We start from the raw sequence: 5,444 nt of genomic DNA, 5'->3' as shown, positions 1-5,444 counted from the left end.
GCAGTAAAAATACCTCAATGATTTAAGTTAAAAGCAGTACATTGATGCATGGCTCTTGCACTTAATTATCAGGAATATACAAATGTATTTTTATTCAAAAATACAAAATAAATTATCTGTAGGCAGGGACAATGATAGAAGTAAACCATTGTATGTTGTCAACTGAAACCAGTAACTGATGATTATAGTGATTTTCTTCAACATCAGCCAACCTTTTCTTAAGTCATTTCCCTCAACTGACTTCTCTGAAGTGATAGTTGAGGAGTACTGCCTTGAGCTTCCTCTCACAGTTCTCATTAATAATGGTAAAGCACTCTTCCATGATTAGAACATGCCACTTCTCATACCACCTCCCGTTCCACCCATCCCACCCATCCCAGGGTCTTTATCTTTTGGAATTTCTGTGACTGCATCTTCTGCTCTTGTTAACAGAGAGGCCAATCCAGCAGCATAAATAAAGCCATTCTTACAACTTAGTTGGATCAATGATTCCTTTTTCCACTATATTTACAAAGTCTCCAAGCATAGCATCATAGCCAGCTTCTGAGGAACTCTGCATAATTTCCTCAACTACCAACGATCCCTCAACACCTGCATTCTTAGCAATGGTCATTGCAAGAATTCTGAGTGCCTTTTAAATAATTTCTATACCAAGTGGGAGTCTTTGGCCAGCTGGAGACAGGGTCTGTTTTGGAAATCATGGGGTGGGGGTGCTTTAAATACCTGAACACCTACTATGGCTGCCTCAAGGATAAGTGCAACCTGTTTATGCTGAAGGACACGCTGAAGAAGATGCAGAAGTTCTTTGGGCTCCCCCAGCCAGGCGTCCTCAACAAGCGCACCACCATGACCATGGGGAAGCCACACTGCGGCAACCCAGCATAGCCAACTACAACTTCTTACCCTGCAAGCTCAAGTGGGACAAGAACCAAATCACGTACATGATCATTGGTTACTGACCTCAACTCCGACACAGTGGATGATGCCTTCGCAAGTGCCTTCCAAGTATGAAGTAATGTGACCCCCCTCCAGTTTTTTCATATCTATAATGGAGAATCTGACATCATGATCACTTTTGGCTGCTGGGAGCATCGAGATGGCTACCCCTTTGATGGCAAGGAATGACTCGCCGCCCATGCCTTTGCCCCAGGGCCCGGTATTGGAGGAGACTCCTGCTTTGATGACAATGAGCTGTGGACCCTGGGAGAACGAGTGGTCCATGTGAAGTTTGACAACGTCGACAAGGAGTTCTGTAAGTTCCCCTTCATGTTCAATGGCAAGAAGTATAACAGCTGCGCAGACACAGGCCGCAATGAAGGCTTCCTCCAGTGCTCTACAACCTGTGATTTCGACAAGGACAGCAAATACGACTTCTGTCCCCATGAAGCCCTGTTCACCCTGGGTGGCAACACCAATGGACAGCACTGCAAGTTCCCGTTATGCTTCCAGGACAAGTTGTACAGCAGCTGCACCATGGAGGGCCACAATGATGACTACTGCTGGTGCGGCACCACGGAGGACTTTGACTGTGACAAGAAGTTCTGCCCCAAGACCACCATGTCCACTGATGGTGGGAACTCTAAAGGTGCCCCTCTGCGTCTTCCCCTTCAAATTCCTGGGCAAGAAGTATGAGTAGTGCACCACCGTGGGCCACGGCAACTGCAAGTTGTGGTGTTACACCACGTCCAACTTCGATGAGGACCACAGTGTGGCTCATGCCCCGACCAAGGGTACGGCCTGTTCTTGGTGTCAGTCCATGAGTTTGGCCACGCAATGGGTTTGAAGTACTCGCAGGACCCTGGGGCCCTGATGGCACCGATTTACACATACACCTAGAACTTCTGCCTCTCCTAGGATGTCATCAAGGGCATCCACGACCTCTACCGGCCCCCCCATAGTGACATCGGTACCGGCCCCACCTCCACTCTGGGACCTGTCACTTCCGAGATCTGTGTATAAGACATAATTTTTGATGGCATCTCACAGATCTGTGGGGTGATCTTCTTCAAGGACCAGTTCATTTGACACCCAGTGACAAGCCCGTGGGACCTCTGCTGGTGCCCACATTCTGGTCTGAGCTTCCAGAAAAGATTGATGCTGTGTACGAGGTCCCACAGGAGGAGAAGGCTGTTTGCTTTGCAGGGAACGAGCACTGAGTTTATTCGGCCAGCACTCTGGAGCCAGGCTACCCCAAGCTGCTAACAAGCCTGGGGCTGCCCGCCCCACCATGTCAAATAAGTAGATGCTGCCTTTAACTGGAGCAAGAACAAGAAGATGTACATCTTTGCAGGCAACAAGTTCTGGAGATACAATGAAGTGAAGAAGAAAATGGATCCCAGCTTCCCCAAGCTCATTGAGGACACCTGAAACGCTGTCTCTGATAACCTGGACTCCGTGATGGACCTGCAGGGTGATGGTCACAGCTACTTCTTCAAGGGCATGTCTTACATGAAGCTGGAGAACCAAAGTCTGAAGAACGTGAAGTTCAGAAGCATTGAATCTGACTGGCTGGGTTGCTGGGTTGGCCACAGCTCCCACAGGCCCTGTGTCTCTGTCCCTTTCTGCATGTTGGACCTGGAGCACCAGGGAAGGACCAAGAAGGGCCTGGCAACCTTCAGCTCTGTGCTTAATCAGCATTCTCCCTGCCACCTGGTGATTTAAGATTCCAGACAGTGGCTGTGCTCTGTGCCCAAGGAAAGGTGCTGACTGTACCCCTCCCAGGTACTCCTTGCTCCTCCAGATCCAACCAACCCTCCAGAGCCACCCCAAAGAGAGGCTTTGATGTCCTCAATGCGGCCCTGCCCCGGGATGCCCTGGGGTGCTGCCATACTTCAGGCTCTTCTCCCTCCACAACCTTCTTCCAGTGCCCTCGGAGCCGACAGAGGCTGTCTCAGGAGGGCACTGGTGGCCCAACAGTCTGGCCTGGCCTGGGGCAGTAGGAGAGAGGCATTGCCAGGAGGCCACCCAGACACATGGCTTCTTACACTGCTGGCTGCCTTAGGACCTTCCCTCTATCAGCAGTTTGCTTTGTACACACTTGTTCTTTCAGTCTTTTTTTATTTTTCCACTTTCAAATTGCATTTCCTGACAGAGGGACTCAGGCTGTTTGAAGTCAACTGCACGAAGCATCTCAGCCCACCTTGCTACAGCTCCCCAGTTCACTCCACTTAGTACAAGCCTGGCTCATCATTTCCTCCTGGAAATGGACAGATTAAGTCAAACCTGGACACTGGACTAATCTGTCAAAGGCCTTTGTGTAATTGAAGCATTTCTGTGGGGCAGAGGCAGGGTATGTGAACAGTGAGGCAGGCCGTTGGCAGCAAGTGAGAGACAGAGTGCCTGTTTTCTTTTTTCTTAATGTAGGTTTTTTATTGCTATAAATTTCTCTCTTAGAAATCCTGCATTAAAATAGATTCAATATGGCAGAGTGGTGACTGGAAGTCACACTGACCTCCTCCCAGGACCAAACTGGAACTGCAACTAAATTGTGGAGAAATCACCTGGAAAACAATGGAATGATAGCAAGAGAGGAGCCTTGGAGCCTCAGACAGACAGTGGAATAGGCTTTTGCACATCCTAATGGGTGAGAAGTATGGTGGAGGCTCAAGAGGGTGGGCTGGACACCCAAGGGCACCAGCACCAGAGGGATAGTGAAATGGCCAGTTGGATCCCTCTAAGAAGAATAGGGTCAGAATTATAAACAGGGACCTCTAGCCTACAACATCAGAACCCAAAAAGCACGCAGACAAAAGATAACTGTGAAAAGCATAGTGGTGCTCTCTGCTAGAGACAGGTGGCTGGAGATGCAGAGACGTTTAAAGGGCCAATGCAAAAATTTGCAGTGGCAGCCACCTTCCTTGGTCTCTGTGCTGAGGTGGGAGCAGAGTGCACTGGAGCCTGAGGAAAGATTGGTGAGGAAAGCTCTGGGGAGAGAACTGAGATGCTGGCCAATGGAGCCCTGGTGAAGACTGACTTCCCACGCCATAGCTCCCATTTTGCTCAGGCATAAAGAAAACCATTGGCCTACTCTCAGGACACTCCGTCCTAGCAAGGGGTTGCATGCAGACCTGTGTGCTGAGTGCAGAGGGGCTGGCAGAAATATTAGATCCCTAGCTAAAGGGGACACAGAGCTGCCCAGAGGTGCACTTGAGGAGCGACTGGAGATGGAGGGGTTGGGGACAGACTGAGGGAGTAGCCAGGTGGTTCTCAGTGCTGGCTACTTCCCCATTATGCAGTCTCCATCTTGCTCAGGCAGGCCATGCCCCCAAAGAGGCAGCAGTGGGTAAGGAAATAATAGCCTGGCCCACAGGACACTCTGGCCAGGCCAGGAATTATGCACAGGCCTGAGTGCTGAATACAAAGTGGCCAGCATAGATAGTAGATCACTGGCAAAAGGGGACACAGAGCCGCCTAGAGATAGCACGTGAGGAGAGACTGGAGATGGAGGTGTTGGGGAGAGAACTGAGGGAGTAGTTGAGGGGTTCCTGGTGCTGACTCCTTCCCCATTCCACAGTCTTCATTTTGCTCAGGCTTCAGGCAGACCACTCACCTGAGTGGCAGTAGCCTGTAAAGACACAATAGCGCTGCTCTCAGGAGGCACTGTCCCACCCTGTGGAGCCTAAGCCTGATGACTGAGGGCAGAATGACTAGATTAACAATTGCAGGAGACAGACACAGACAGTAGATTCCTGGAAGTCTCAAACAGACTGCCGAAGGTCAGACATGGTCAACAACTGACATCATCAGAGGCAGATGCAAAAGAAAAGAAAAGAAAAGAAAAGAAAAGAAAAGAAAAGAAAAAAAAGACCCACCTACTACCATAGAAGTTCAATCCACAAAGTCAGGAAATCGAGACAGATCAATAATAGGAAGGAAAAGAAACACTCTCCAAATGAGGGGAAAGGAGGAATCCCCCCAGATGAACTAAATGAAATTGAAGCAGGTAAACTATCAAATATTGAATTCAAAACAATGGTTCTAAGGAAACTCAATGAGATCAGAGAGCTCAAAGAGAACTATGGGAAACTATGAGGAACTTACTATATCAACTATATCAACTGCAAACTATATCAACATGAAAAACGACAAAGAAACTATCAAAAAGAGACAAGAGTAAATAAAGAATACAATTTCAGAATTGAAGAACACATTAGAAGGAATCAAAAGCAGGCTAGATGAAGCAGAGGACTGAATCAGGGAGCTGGAGGACAAGGTAGAAAAAAGCTCCCAGAAAGAGCAAGAAATGGAAAAAAGACACAAAAAGACTGAAGAGGCATTTAGGGAAATGAAGGATAAACTGAAACATAATAATATCTGTATAATAGGGATACCAGAAGGAGAAGAGGAGGAGCAAGGGATAGAGAACCTGTTTGAAAAAGTAATGATGGAAAACTTCCCTAATTGGAGGAGAGAAAATGCCACAGAAGTCCAGGAAACAGAGAGGA

The 5,444-nt window shown here is 48.3% G+C and overlaps 1 pseudogene; it reads left to right on the top strand.

The window, feature by feature from the left end:
- The first annotated feature begins 699 nt into the window (after positions 1 to 699).
- Positions 700 to 2,661, top strand: LOC129088169 (72 kDa type IV collagenase-like; annotated as a pseudogene).
- Positions 2,662 to 5,444: the final 2,783 nt, after the last annotated feature.

The sequence above is a fragment of the Pteronotus mesoamericanus genome, unplaced genomic scaffold (assembly GCF_021234165.1).
Source record: "Pteronotus mesoamericanus isolate MK-2021 breed Mesoamerican mustached bat unplaced genomic scaffold, CSHL_Meso_final scaffold_54, whole genome shotgun sequence".
Lineage (NCBI taxonomy): Eukaryota > Metazoa > Chordata > Mammalia > Chiroptera > Mormoopidae > Pteronotus > Pteronotus mesoamericanus.
Note: the sequence above shows the minus strand (reverse complement) of the source record. Positions and strands in the feature narration are given on the sequence as shown.